The following is a 16,672-nucleotide window of genomic DNA, read 5'->3' on the forward strand; positions in this document are numbered from 1 at the left end:
CAAAAAAGAATACAAAAAAAACAGCCAACCATAACAATGATTTATCGCGGCAGCAACAAAGGTTTACAAATTGTGAACGAACTCAAGAATCATGTAGCCTCGCATATGAGTATACAACAGTGGGCAGGTGATACAATGGCATGTCAACCCTTTAATTTCCAAGATAGTATTAAATCCATTTAAGTCATCTTAAGACTCTTAAGCATATTATTCTTTTAATCATATCAGGATGTCTAAACTTCACATTATATCAAAGGTCAGTAAACCTATTGTGACAGCCAAGTTGCACATCTACAATTTTAAACATCAAACTGTCTCTCTCTATTTAAACCATATTAACCTTTTATGTCACATTGCACACTTGTTCAGTCATGGCAGAATTATTAGGCAAGTTCGCAAAATCATACAGGCCCATTTTACCACTTCAAAGCCTTTTCATACTAGTATAGTAATACTTAATAAATAAACTTGCTGATGACAGCCACAAGAGCTAGACATGCATACCACATTCTTCCAAATAGACAAGAAAGCTAAAGCACCATAGCAACTAAACCAAATAAAACTGAAGAAACACACATAGTAGGCCAAACCAAGTAAGAGGTTAATTAACTGGATTCCAACATGATGATCCAAACAGGGATGGATGATCAACTTTCATGGGCTCAAAATGATAGATTAGGCAAAGCAGCCAAGCTAGTTAGGCACAGATGACAAACATAGTAGGGAGCATGGAGATTAAACACCATGTCTAATCATGATGAGTTAAACACAGAAGAAATGGAACTGAACACTATAACTAAGCTAGATGAACTATGCTCAACATGGTGACAAGGAAACTTGAATGCTACAGATTAATTCAAAGCAAAGAAACCGGAGAACTGGGCATCGTAACTAAACACGGTAGGCTAAACCAAACAAAACGATGAGCTAAAAATATAACTGGATATGATGAATTGGATTAAAATAAAAAAAGGGTTATATCATATGCTTGGGGAAGTAGTAGGCAGAAAATAGACTAATATACACATAACATCCTGATTCAGGACCAATAACGCTCAGATTTTACAGCAGTTAACTAACCTATTCTAACCACAACAACACATAGACCAGGCAATGCAACACTTAAGACGAATTCAATTAAAACAAGTCAAACTGAGGCCAACAAACTAAAGAAGCATAAAAGGGCAAATATGCTTATGCGAAAGAAGCATCAAACTGAAACAACATTCACATTTTTATTGAAACATTAAACATCTAGGTAAACATAATTATGTCAACAGAATCTCTGCTAAACTAGTATAGGGAATAATAATAAACCCAAACTAAACTGTGTCCAATCATTATTGAGCGTGCAAACTATACTCAAACTACTATAAGCTGAATACATATGGCTAATCGAAAAAAAAACATAGAATGAATCATACAGAACAAACTGAAGGTAAGCACATGCACATTATTAGCAAGCTACAAACTGATATATGGAACCAACCAAATGAAGACTAAATAAGCAATGTGGACCTAATAAACACATGATTAATCCAAATTGGTACCTAACATAGGACTGGATGATTACAGAATTCGGTACAGGATTAAATTAAGCTCAAACATGCATAATACAACCAAAGCGAACACATATGAGAATATAAATCGTAACTGATCCAGCGAATCACATAAGTAGCTTAACCATTCGAACATTTACTGAAGAATAACTAATAGAGGGTGTATTACCTTCTTCGGGTGCAGCGAAGTGGAGTTCGAGCCTCCGATATACCTTGAAATACTTCAAAGCTCAAGCTGGAATTCACTCGGAACCAAAAACAGTAGCAAAGGCTAAAAAAATAAAAAAAATAAGGAAACGAAGACGAACTTCTTATTCTTGAAAACAATTTTCAGAAAAATCTTTGAAACTGCCAAAGATTCTTAACTTCTCAAAGAAAATCCTCTTCTTTTCCCCCCGCTACTGACTTGGGAAAACATTATTTATAACATCAATCTTAGGTTTGAACTAGGGTTTTCGTCCGAAAAGGAAGAGAGAGAGGAGCGTGGGGGGACAATATGAAGTGGGGAGTGACAGACGGAGTGGGGAACAGGCCATAGTGGTGTGGCAAGGATCACGTGGGGGAGATGAAGGAGAGGAGAAAGAGAAGGGGTGAAGGCGGCGGTGGAGGAGGAAAAATGAGAAGGGAACCCTAGGTTCCCTTCTTTTGGACGGGAATTGGGCCTCCGGGTCGGGTTAAAAAAATGGGCCAGTTTTGGCTAAAATATGGGCTGGGCAAAAGTAAAAGAATGTCAGGTAAATTAAAATGTGGACTGGTTCTTCGTGAATTGGTCCGAAAATAGTATGAGTTGATTGGGCTACTACATTTAAATAAAGACCAATTTAAATTACTTAATATAAAATGTGCAATTACTAATACTCGGATAATAAATTATATGCCGTCATAATAGCAGTGCAATAATATTTGAAATTCAACAGTAAGTAAATGTTGTTATCTAATTATGCGAAGATAAATGTGGTGCGTGTGCGTAAGATGGTAAAAAATGCTGAAATGATAATTATGATAATACTGGTAATAATAATGATAATAATAATAACAAAATAATAATAATAATAATAATAATAATAATAATAATAATAGTAGTGACGGTAGGAAAAGATAATGACAGGATAATGAAATGTCGGTATTAATAAAAGCTAATTATAGTAAAAAATGCAAATAATTATTTTTTAAAGTTGTCAAAATATTAGAAGCGAAAAATAGGTATTTTGGAGGAAAGGTGGGACAAAATTGGGTGTCAACAACTTGTCCCTCTTTGCCCGGTAATGATGAAAAGAGTTGTCGGGCAAAGACGTTGACTTAGTAGCCTATTTTGTCCCGGCTAAAGGATTATGGAGGACTAAGGGTAAAGAAAATTACGGCCGAACTCTGGTCTCTGAATCGCCTACATATCTCGGGTTGTACGAGAATCAGGTCGTGTGTAGTTCTGGGATGACTACGACACCTATGACTGGCAACTCACGATTTGATGCGAATCTTCGCAAAAATATTGTCCCAGTATCGAGTTATGATGACACTGGGTATTGTGATAGAACTCTGAAAATTGAGTGTGCTGGAACACGAACGGGATATTTTGGAATTAGAGCCGAGTGTTCGAGGTAGATCTTTGACCCTTGTCGGGAAGTCTGCCTATCCTTCCCGACGTATTGCCCCAGTTCGCTGCCGAAGAAATAGTTCCGCGTTGCGCTAAAGCTCCTGCGAAACTTTAAACTAGATAAAAATAGTCAGTAAAAATAAATATTGGAATAAAGCGATGCAAGTGTGGTGCAATGCGGCTGCGAGCGCACGCAGGGGCATTTGAAAATAATAATAAAACAAGGCAGGTGCGGTGCGATGTCTTATGCAGAAATTTTTCAAAGGGCGGTGCGCAGCCTTATGCGGAAACTACAAAGGGCGGTGCGCAGCCCATGCGACATGAAAGGCGGTGCACAGCCTTATGCAGAAAATTTAAAGGGTGGTGCATGGCCTAGGCAATATATGAAAGCGATGCAAAGGGCGGTGCGCAGCCTTATGCGGAAATTTAAAAGGGCGGTGCATGGCCCAGGCAATATATGAAAGCGATGCAAAGGGCGGTGCGCAGCCCATGCATCATATGAAAGGCGGTGCGCAGCCTTATGCGAAAATTTTAAAGGGCAGTGCATGGCCCAAGAAATATATGAAAGCGATGCAAAGGGCGGTGCACAGCCTTATGCAGAAATTTAAAAGGGCGGTGCACACACTGCGACATATAAAAGGCGGACGAGCTTAAAATGTCCTATTAAAGGCGGACTAGCCTAAAATGTCCAATTAAAGGCGGACAAGCCTAATGTCATATTAAAGGCGGACAAGCCCAAATGTCCAATTAAAGGCGGACAAGCCTAAATGTCCTATTAAAGGCGGACAAGCCTAAATGTCCTATTAAAGGCGGACGGGCCTAAATGTGCTATTGAAGGCGGACGGGCCTAAAATGTCCTATTAAAGGCGGACGAGCCTAAATGTGCTATTGAAGGCGGACGGGCCTAAAATGTCCTATTAAAGGCGGACGAGCCTAAAATGTCCTATTAAAGGCGAACGAGCCTAAATCGTCCTATTAAAGGCGGACGAACCTAAAATGTGGTGCTTTTGCGAACAATGATGATGTGCCTTTGCAGGGCATTTGAAAGTAATAATGTAATGCAGGTCCGGTTGCTTTTGCAGTGCGGGGCATTTGAAAACAGTAGTGCGTATACAGTGCGTGGTATTTAAAATAGTAGTGCATGCAGTGCGGGGAGTTTAAAGCAATAGTGCATATGCAGTGCGTGGTATTAAAAATAATAGTGCATGCAGTGCGGGGAATTTAAAGCAGCAGTGTGTGGTATTTAAAATAGTAGTGCATGCGCAGTGCATTTGAGAGCATTTGAAAGCAATAATATTTGTGCGTCGACATGTTTGAAAAATCATTTGCAAGACTCAAGCATTAATTTATTGCGAACCTCGCAAATTATTGATACTCGAGAGGCATAATTGTTATAATAAAGATCAAACCGTTCGACGTGCAATCCTTGCAAGGCTGCGAACATTATATATTTTGGCTTCTGCAACTTGGGAACCGTGAAACAAAGCGAGCGTCCTTTCTCCCAAGTCTTTTTTTTGCCTGATGACTCTGTTGGTCGTATTCTCTTTCCTGTTTCTCGATGTCGCTTACGATGATGCCCTTAAAAATTGTCCCAGTTACTCGCATAAGAGGGTGTCGTTTTGCGATGATGCCCCTTAAAACTGTCCCAGTTTCTGGTATATGAGGATATTGAGCTTTTGCGGTGATGCCCTTAAAATTTGTCCCAGTTTCTGGTATAGGAGGATGTTGCTTTTGCGAATGACGAGACCGAGCCTGACATAGGCTGCCTATGTATCCCACTAAGGGAATCAGGTCAAGCGTAGTTCAAATTACAAAGCAGAATAAAATTGAGATAGAAGGCGGTGCTCGGTCTTATGCTAAAATTTCGAAAGGGCGGTGCTTAGCCTTATGCAGAAATTTCAAAGGGGTGGTGCACAACCCATGCGATATATAAAATACGGTCAAGCCCAAAATGTCCTATTAAAGGCGGACGAGCCTAAAATGTCCTATTAAAGGCGGACGAGCCTAAAAATATCCTATTAAAGGCGGACTAGCCTAAATGCAGTGCTTGATTTATGATTACTAAAATTAGTGTGGAGCGAGGAGCTTTTGCGATGCTTTATTTGTATGTGGTGAGACGAGTTTGACGCAGTGCGTAATTTGCAGCAGCAAATATTCATGACGTAATGCCGAAGATTTGGGGACCTTCTACCCTGCCAAAATTTGCATCTAAAAAAGTTCCTACACTCAAAGAAATTTGTGAGTTTCAATCTAATCAGTTTTAAGTTGTCTTTGCCCTTTGCTTTATCTGAATCTTGCAATTGCCGACTTGATACTGTGTGATATCCTTCAAGAATAGCTAAAATATGCCCCTGCGTTACTTAAAGAAAAATTTGTTAGTGTAAAATAAAATGGTTGCCTTGCATTGAACACTGAAGCTTTGGCATTGAATCTGCATTTCTCGTGGTGATGGCATTGCGACAAATCTGGTGACGCTAATATATTGCTCGGGATTTCGATTCATGCTTTTGTCGAATAATGTTAGGCCATTTGCAAAGCTGCCCCAGTGTTGCTTTATGGGGAAGATGGAATTTTCACTATATTAAGACCGTGTCCGAGAATGAACTGCCTACTTATCCCGAAGGAATCAGGTCGAAAGTAGTTCATAACAAGCTTTAGCAAAATTACAAGAAGGAAAGCTGATGGGTGGAGAATGCTAGTGACGGTAGATCCTTTCAATCGTCTTACTTAGTTCCACACTTCCTTTTCAAATGTCTCGGTGCCAATTTTGACAGATCACCGGTAACAATAATTGCATTTGCAACTGAAGGGCCATCATTGTCGCACAATTTATTTTTTTGCACACTTATCTTATCCTTTTCGATCATGTTCTGGATCTTATGCTTAAGAGCCGGGCAATTTTCTGTGTCATGACCTGGAATATTAGAGTGGTAAGCACAACTCTTGGACCAATCAAAATCTGGCGGTAGGCTTTTAGGGATCCATCCTTTCTTTGGCTTCAGGAGTCCCTTGGCTTTCATTTTCTTAAATATGCTGGTTAATGACTCTTCAAGAGGAGTAAAAGTGCGGAATTTTGCGTGCTCTGACTGTCGTAAGCTAGACTGTGCTTGATCGGGTTGATTTTGAAAGCCTCGTTGATGAAGGTATACATGATCACGCGAACATTGATAGTTCTGCCGTGATTGCGGCTGACGTGTAGACCTGACAGTTGAGTCGGTCTCTCTGTTTTTGCCTTGCAAGTTGTTGAATGTCTCGGCTTGAAAAGTTTCTTGTACTGATGAAGTGTCAACAATTCTTCCTGCTCGAATGCCCGCTTCTACTTGCTTTCCAACTTGAATTAAATTAGAAAAGTCGCGTAACCGCGCACATAACAACTTTTCATAATATATGCCCTTTTGCATTTGGATGAAAGTTGAAATCAGCTCATTCTCGGGCAACGGAGGGTGTATTTTTTAAGCTTCCAATCTCCACCGGATGGCATATTCCTGAAAAGACTCATGTGGCATTCTTTCTATCTCAAGCATATCATACAGATTTGGACTAACCCCGATGTTAAATTTGAAATGTTCTACAAAGTCGCGGGCCATGTCCTCCCATGTGTACCATTTGCGAAAGTCTTGTTCTGTGTACCAATCTAACGCCAACCCTGATAGGCTCTGAATGAACAATTTCATTCTTATGACTTCATCTTGTCCAATTCCCATTAATCTGCTACAATAGTCCTTCAAGTACGTAACAGGATTTCCTCTGCCATTAAAGGTGTTGAATTTTGGCACTTTGAATCCTGGCGGCAAATCAACATTCAGAAGCATGCACAAACTTTCATATCTTAAACTTTGGACGTTTCTTGCCTGCATCTCTTCTTCGATAATTCTCCTTAAATTGTGAAGCTCTCTATTCGAGTTATTCTGATTGATTGCATTCGTTTCATTTCTCAATCTCTTGTGTGGGTATACCGCTAGCTGATTTTGCTGGTTTTCTGTGAAGGGCGCTGCAAGTGCAGGCTTTTGGGCATTAGGTATCAATGTGACTTGCAAAGCTTCTGGTTTAATAGAGTATCTTGGCGGTATGTTTGTAGGAGCTGGGTGAGGAGAAATAGTGAAGGAAATGTTTTGGGTAGAGCTGGAAGCTGAACTTGTGTTAGGAAGAAGGCTGAGGGTATTTCCCAAATTGACCAATACGCTTCTTTGTACTACATTCTTCTCGCTATCCTCATTTTGCGCTTGCACCAACCCCACACCGGTGTTGAATGACTCAAATTTTTTTGCCATTGTATCTCGTCCTTAATGCAGATTCGCAGCCAAAACAATGTTCAATGCCAGATAACCCGTAAAAGAAGGACACAAGAAGCTCTAGAATTTGTAGTCTGACGGTATCGTGACAGGCTGAATTGATGGCACGTAATCCTGATTTGATTCGTCTTTAATCTCGTCAACCTTCAAAAACAGGTGTATAAAGTTATAGAATTATTTTGATAAAAAAAAAAAAAAAAAAGATAAGGCTGAAAGCAAAGCCGCATGGCTTTTGAGGCGAGGCCACAATGGCCCTGATTGATAGACTTGATTGTTGATCTCGCGATTTTAAGTTCCTGCATCCAAAGAAAAATTCTCAGTTTGGGAGGGGGAAAGTTGATTCGTGTTGACTCGAAGCTTGACTTTGTTGGCGCCCCATTCATCCTGTTTGTTTGGATCTTACGGCCTCCGTTTAAAGCCTCGGTAGATGAACAGTAGTGAAACAATTGAAAGAAAGTCTTCCATTTGGAAAAATATATACGTAAGTGTATGTATGTAAAGAAAGATATATATGAAAATATATGTATACAAGTTGTAAGATATTCCTGCTAACTTTCGATTGCGACACTTCCGAGAACTTTGAAAGGTCATTTGTGTGTACTATTCTTGTCTAGTAGCCTTAATAGTGTCGATGTCCAACTTTTCTCTTGTCTAATCTTCCAAAATATGCCCCAGTTTTGATTCTGGAGGGTATACTAAACCTATGCTATGTTGTGACCGAACCTTGTATAGGTTGCCTACGTATCCACCAAGGAATCAGGTCCGAACGTAGTTCGTGACGCATAAGATATTTTGGATGTTATAAAGCAACTGAACCCTATGTGGGCTGCCTACGTATCCCACCATGGGAATCAGGTCAGCGTAGTTCGGACGCATAAGATATTTTGGGTTTTTGTTATAAAGCAACCGAACCCTATGTGGGCTGCCTAAGGTAATCCCACCATGGGAATCAGGTCAGCGTAGTTCAGACTGCTGTTAAAGGAAAGGTTGCAAAACTAGATTGTCTTACCTATTGTCGTCCTTTGATTTGTTCTTGGATTGCTAGCTTTCAGGTTTACGTCATCACCTATTGGCTATTTAAAAATTCTTTCGAGTGGAATCTTGTCTTGTCCCCTAGTTTCTTTGTTACTCTCTCAGGATTTGTCTATTCGTTCATGTCACAATCGTAGAGTTGGCAGATTTGATAAGTAAAGTAGAAAAAAGATGATTAAGGAAAATCAGAAATGCATTCATAGTTTCGCAATTCAAGCTTCCACAAGGTGAAGCAAAACAAACAAAATTTTGGGTACGGTTCAAGCATCAATAAAAGAAAACAAGTTCACTACATGTTCATGCCACCAAGGCTCCTGGCGAATCAGGGACGGAGTACAAGTCCAGTTCTTCAGAGTCTCTCCTGGTTCTGCACCCTGGATGGTTGGTGTCTCAGTAGTTGTTGCACCAATCTTCACTGGCACTTGTTTTCGGATCATCCCCACAGGCGCAACGAACGTTGATGACACGCCTCTCTCTATCTTTTCCAATTGGCGTAACAGTATCCTTCCGATTCTTAACTTTTCGATAATTATCATGTTCACGTTGGCGTTTTCGTGAGTAGGAAAAGGGATGGCGATCCATATCGGGTCGAGCTCCAGTGAGCTGGATTGTTCCTTCCTTAATCAAGGCTTCGATTTTGCTTTTGAAGCCATAGCAATCCTCAGTGGCATGCCCAGGAACTCCAGAATGATATGCGCAATGCTTGGAACTGTCAAACCATTTTGGGATAGGATTGAGAATTTTCCCTTCAATAGGTTGTACCACGCCTGCCGCTTTCAGTCTTTCAAATAGCTGAGACAAAGGTTCAGCGAACTGAGTGTAATTACGGGTGTTTTTTATGACAGGGTTTGGACGGGCTCTATGTGTGGTATGTGGTCGATTTCGGTGGGTGGAAATTTGGACAAATTGGTATGGACGTAAGTTTTGATATTGAGGTGCTCGGGGTTGGTAGTAATTTGGTTGAGTACTATAGACAGGGTAAGGGAATAGTGGAGCTTGGTAGGGTTCAACGTAATGGTAAGGGTAGAAAGGTTGTTGTGGATGGCCAAAGTATGTAAGGACTTGGTTTGGTGGGTTTAGAGGAGTAATTGTAGGTGGTGGGTTAGTGTTGGTGGGTAAAGCAATGTAAGGAGTATTACCTAGTGATTGATTTGGTGGGTTGACGGGTGGTGGATCAGGAGCGGCATAGGTAGTGTAGGTTAGAGGTAAGTTGTCGTTGGTAGATACAGTGTTCTGCGGAGGAAAATGTTCAGGGACTGGAGATTCAAGTGATGGAAAATGAGGCGGGTTTGATGCGACGTCCCTAGGTTCAGGAGGTGGACTTTGGAGTGTAACAGATGAGTTGGTCATGTTTCTAACCCGATTCAGTTCTCTGCGTAGATCCTTAATCTCTTGAGTCAGGCGGGCAATATGTTCATCCTGTTGAATAGTAGTTCCATGTTCGGAAATCTCGGGCGGATCGCTAGAGATCACGATATTTTCCACACCAGTTGAAATAGCTGCGGCCGGATCGGACATAGTAATTTCATTTCCTTGAACAGCCCAACTACGTTCAGGTAACGACGACGTCTTTGACCTTGTGATGTAAGGATGGTCGGCCATCGAATGTCAACACGAATCAACTCTCTTTGGGGAATAAGATAAACGAAACATAAAGTATAAACGATGTTAGTGTCATGAGCATATCTAGGCAAAGTCATGATCACGTAAAGTCAAGTAAGGTATGTAGCAAATAATTCATCAAATAGAGTCAAACAAGTTGTCAAACAGATGTAAACGATTATATCAAATGATAACGCGTCCTAACATGCATGTGACCTCTTTGTGCCAGAGGTGGGCCTAACGTTGTTTGAAGGGTAAAAGTGTGTCATAATATGTCATCCTGTTGCTTTGATTAATTAAACGAATTCTATTTCCCCAAAATAAAGTACAAAACATTGTGTAACATTTATTAACACATTAAATGAATACAACATGAAGTGTTTCCTAATCTGAGTAAAGTAAATACAGCTTCCTATGTCTAACTTCTAGCTCCGTTTTTGATGTCCTTGATCTTCGTCATTTGTTGTACTCCAATGCAAATCCAACCCTGTCATAGAAACGTTAGTCATCCCCTCTTTCCTAAAGTTTAATTAATTAGAGCAAATAGTCAATATTTAGGCACAGTTATCCTTCAAACATGCATATAAAGTATGATTGGTGTCACTTGGGGGTCGTGAACCCGCTTGGATTTTGGTAATGTTTACTAATGGACTTAATACACCTTGGGTATTAAGCCTCCTAGGCTCGTGCATGTCCTTAAAAGGTTTTGGTTTTCGCTCTACCTAGGTAGACTAAGAGAGGTTTTCCTATGACGCAAGGTTCCCCCAAGCGGAAAACTTGGGAGTGGAAAGTCTGTGGCCGTCGACTGCACCGCCGATCGACTAAATCCACTAGATCAATCCAACTAAAGGGGTAATTTAGTAGTGCACGGGCGCGAACCGTGAAGCCGTTTTAAGTGTGTGAATATGTGTGAGTTTTCCAGAAATGGAGGAAATATGAACGGAATGTCAGTTTAAGAAAGCAGTAACATATTATTACATGGAAAATTTCACATAATAAAACAATCACTTAAAAGAACATAAGAGAAACAAATAAAGCAACAATAACGGCAAAAATAAAGAAAACCAACCAAACATCTAACAAATTAATTTTTAACCTAAGTTTGTTATGGTTAGAACCTATGGTCCCCAGTGGAGTCGCCAAGCTGTTATACCCCATTTTAACCGGGGTTGAAGCGGAGTACAACATATTGGAGATTCCTATATTGCTTTATTTTAAGGAGTCGCCACCTAATTAATTTAACGGTGAATTAGGACACCTAGATATTAACTAAGGTAAATCTAGCTAAACCTCTGTTAATAGTCTGCTTAATCAGTATGATTCTAGGTAAGGGTTCTATATTATCCTAAAGGGAAAGGGTTAGGCATCCTTTAGAATCCGTTAACTACGGTTGTCCGGCCAAACTTAGGTTAATTAATTAAGATGAAAATTCATATAAAAAAAAGGGACTTTGAATGTCATTTTAAATAAAACTCATAAATATAACTAAGGCTTTAAATCAAATGCAATTTAACAATAAAACTTATAAAAAGATGGTTTGCATAAAAGAGGATTTTAGATGCTATTTAAACAAGGCTTAAAATGTTGCTAAGACTTTATATGAAATATAATAAATGCATTTTAAGATAAAACTTGTAGGAAATATAACAATTTTTGCCTGTAAATAATAGCTTTCAAGAAAGAGATTTAGCAATTTTGAACTTTATGTGAATGTAGCAATGTAGAAAATCTAAGCTTATAAATAGAATTCAAAGGGAAGTGAATTTGCTTATTAATTTGCTTATTAAATATGCTTAGTTAAAAATATGCATGATTGATTCAAACTTGAAGAGTTATCTATAAAATATAGTTGAATTTATACTTGCATATTAGTGACGTTTTTGAAACATCTATAATGAAAACATGATTCCCTTTACTTAAAATATATAGTCATGCCATTTTGCAAATCAATTATCCCAAATAAAATGAAGCATGAAAAGAATAGTATTAACTTATGAAATTAATTGTTAGTATTCCTTAAACTAACTACCCATCACTAAAACTAACCTCCTAATTCATTAGGATTTATCTAAACTAAGAAAACAAAACAAACAAAGAGTTAGTTGCATAATACAAATTAAATGCATAAATAAATAAAGGGGGAAATAATTCAGATGGATTCAGCCCATTTTTTTTGTAAGAAAGGGGCTGCTGCAGTCGGACATGGGCTCAGCCCATTTTGAGGGATGACTGATCTGCTACTGTTGGGCCTTCGGCCCAGCAGTGTTCCTTTTTTTTTTTTTTAATTTATGATTCTGGGCTGCTGTTGGGCTGGACACGGAGAAGAATAATTCACGTTGGGCCTTAGCCCAAACCGAGCGCGGAAGGAGACGAGTCTCTCGGACTCGTATGCGGTGGTCATGCATAAAAACGAAAGAAAAAGATTAGTACATAATAAATAAATAAATAAATAAGACTAGACATATACAATGTAAATTTAAAGGAAAGAACATATTAGTGACTCATATATATACTATGTATATCTGAGTATATCCCGATCAATCAACCATACGACAGTCACTGAATATCGCAGAAATCAATTACAAAAACGTGCTAAGGCGGAGATTCTACACAACAGCAGCGGCAAGCAAAGGTTTACAGATTGTAAATAAACTTATGAATCATATAATCTCACGTAGGAGCATACCAGACAGAGCATAGCTACGGGCTTGAGGTTTAACATAAAGCATTTTTTGACCTTATTTAACTGAAACTAAACAAAAGCAGAATAGGGGATTGTCATAGAAAGATAGGGGAAAGGGACCTCAGTCAAACAAATCAAACACTCAGTTTAGGACCTCTCACTTAAATAAATCAAACATGTCACAGGATGGCAGGAAGCATACAAATTCGATTATTCTGACGTGATAACAGAGCAATATCAGGTCTTAGCTGGATTCAAAATGGTATCAAAAATGCATAGATGAATTCAGAAACTTGTACATGCTATAAATCAAAGAAAGGTGAAGGACAAGGAATCAGCTATGTTTTTCGAAAGGCAGAGGTTCTAAATGACCCTAGTAGCTAGATAATTCCCTTTCAGTGAGTTTAAGATTCAAATCCATCTCTGTTAACTTTACTCATCCTTTTTAAAATTTCAGCAAAAAAGAATACAAAAAAAACAGCCAACCATAACAATGATTTATCGCGGCAGCAACAAAGGTTTACAAATTGTGAACGAACTCAAGAATCATGTAGCCTCGCATATGAGTATACAACAGTGGGCAGGTGATACAATGGCATGTCAACCCTTTAATTTCCAAGATAGTATTAAATCCATTTAAGTCATCTTAAGACTCTTAAGCATATTATTCTTTTAATCATATCAGGATGTCTAAACTTCACATTATATCAAAGGTCAGTAAACCTATTGTGACAGCCAAGTTGCACATCTACAATTTTAAACATCAAACTGTCTCTCTCTATTTAAACCATATTAACCTTTTATGTCACATTGCACACTTGTTCAGTCATGGCAGAATTATTAGGCAAGTTCGCAAAATCATACAGGCCCATTTTACCACTTCAAAGCCTTTTCATACTAGTATAGTAATACTTAATAAATAAACTTGCTGATGACAGCCACAAGAGCTAGACATGCATACCACATTCTTCCAAATAGACAAGAAAGCTAAAGCACCATAGCAACTAAACCAAATAAAACTGAAGAAACACACATAGTAGGCCAAACCAAGTAAGAGGTTAATTAACTGGATTCCAACATGATGATCCAAACAGGGATGGATGATCAACTTTCATGGGCTCAAAATGATAGATTAGGCAAAGCAGCCAAGCTAGTTAGGCACAGATGACAAACATAGTAGGGAGCATGGAGATTAAACACCATGTCTAATCATGATGAGTTAAACACAGAAGAAATGGAACTGAACACTATAACTAAGCTAGATGAACTATGCTCAACATGGTGACAAGGAAACTTGAATGCTACAGATTAATTCAAAGCAAAGAAACCGGAGAACTGGGCATCGTAACTAAACACGGTAGGCTAAACCAAACAAAACGATGAGCTAAAAATATAACTGGATATGATGAATTGGATTAAAATAAAAAAAGGGTTATATCATATGCTTGGGGAAGTAGTAGGCAGAAAATAGACTAATATACACATAACATCCTGATTCAGGACCAATAACGCTCAGATTTTACAGCAGTTAACTAACCTATTCTAACCACAACAACACATAGACCAGGCAATGCAACACTTAAGACGAATTCAATTAAAACAAGTCAAACTGAGGCCAACAAACTAAAGAAGCATAAAAGGGCAAATATGCTTATGCGAAAGAAGCATCAAACTGAAACAACATTCACATTTTTATTGAAACATTAAACATCTAGGTAAACATAATTATGTCAACAGAATCTCTGCTAAACTAGTATAGGGAATAATAATAAACCCAAACTAAACTGTGTCCAATCATTATTGAGCATGCAAACTATACTCAAACTACTATAAGCTGAATACATATGGCTAATCGAAAAAAAAACATAGAATGAATCATACAGAACAAACTGAAGGTAAGCACATGCACATTATTAGCAAGCTACAAACTGATATATGGAACCAACCAAATGAAGACTAAATAAGCAATGTGGACCTAATAAACACATGATTAATCCAAATTGGTACCTAACATAGGACTGGATGATTACAGAATTCGGTACAGGATTAAATTAAGCTCAAACATGCATAATACAACCAAAGCGAACACATATGAGAATATAAATCGTAACTGATCCAGCGAATCACATAAGTAGCTTAACCATTCGAACATTTACTGAAGAATAACTAATAGAGGGTGTATTACCTTCTTCGGGTGCAGCGAAGTGGAGTTCGAGCCTCCGATATACCTTGAAATACTTCAAAGCTCAAGCTGGAATTCACTCGGAACCAAAAACAGTAGCAAAGGCTAAAAAAATAAAAAAAATAAGGAAACGAAGACGAACTTCTTATTCTTGAAAACAATTTTCAGAAAAATCTTTGAAACTGCCAAAGATTCTTAACTTCTCAAAGAAAATCCTCTTCTTTTCCCCCCGCTACTGACTTGGGAAAACATTATTTATAACATCAATCTTAGGTTTGAACTAGGGTTTTCGTCCGAAAAGGAAGAGAGAGAGGAGCGTGGGGGGACAATATGAAGTGGGGAGTGACAGACGGAGTGGGGAACAGGCCATAGTGGTGTGGCAAGGATCACGTGGGGGAGATGAAGGAGAGGAGAAAGAGAAGGGGTGAAGGCGGCGGTGGAGGAGGAAAAATGAGAAGGGAACCCTAGGTTCCCTTCTTTTGGACGGGAATTGGGCCTCCGGGTCGGGTTAAAAAAATGGGCCAGTTTTGGCTAAAATATGGGCTGGGCAAAAGTAAAAGAATGTCAGGTAAATTAAAATGTGGACTGGTTCTTCGTGAATTGGTCCGAAAATAGTATGAGTTGATTGGGCTACTACATTTAAATAAAGACCAATTTAAATTACTTAATATAAAATGTGCAATTACTAATACTCGGATAATAAATTATATGCCGTCATAATAGCAGTGCAATAATATTTGAAATTCAACAGTAAGTAAATGCTGTTATCTAATTATGCGAAGATAAATGTGGTGCGTGTGCGTAAGATGGTAAAAAATGCTGAAATGATAATTATGATAATACTAGTAATAGTAATGATAATAATAATAATAAACTAATAATAATAATAATAATAATAGTAGTAGTAGTAGTGACGGTAGGAAAAGATAATGACAGGATAATGAAATGCCGGTATTAATAAAAGCTAATTATAGTAAAAAATGCAAATAATTATTTTTTAAAGTTGTCAAAATATTAGAAGCGAAAAATAGGTATTTTGGAGGAAAGGTGGGACAAAATTGGGTGTCAACAATAACACTTCATGAAACCTAATGAGAAGTTTAGGTACCTAAAATAATGAAAGTGATGAGATCTCAATAAGTTATGTCACATTGCGAACCGATACAAATGATATATCGTCGACGATATCTTTGGTACAATATAGCGCAATATTTTACAAGATTGTGAGGATCTGAATTCTGTGTCTATAAAGCATGCTAACATAGACATTATTCCCAAGTGAAATGATGCATTCTGGTAAGCTTCAAGCTTATTGGACCTGTAGTCCAGACAATCAGAAAATGTCACGCATTTAAATATTGATGGATATTGTCACTTGACAAAATTAATATGAAAATTCTTCAAGCAAGGTTCTAAAATTCTTGAAGCATATACAGGTTCTAAAAATCTATTCATAATTCTTATATGGATTAAATCAAGCAAGGTGAATGCAATTTTATCACAATGAGTATTCATTGACTAAGGGTACACATGACTCTACTATCCTTATGTGTTTATGAGTGTAAATTGATTACTTGAATATTATTCGAACTCTTGAAGAGTTTTCACAAGCAATAGATTATCTACTTAAAGAAGTTGAAATGAGAAGCTTGCATAATTCTTTGGTCTTGAAGTGCCATATCTTTATGCAATTGATGCATTTATATATTTTGCTATGACTACGAAGAA

Source organism: Lycium barbarum, chromosome 9 (genome assembly GCF_019175385.1).
Source record: "Lycium barbarum isolate Lr01 chromosome 9, ASM1917538v2, whole genome shotgun sequence".
Lineage (NCBI taxonomy): Eukaryota > Viridiplantae > Streptophyta > Magnoliopsida > Solanales > Solanaceae > Lycium > Lycium barbarum.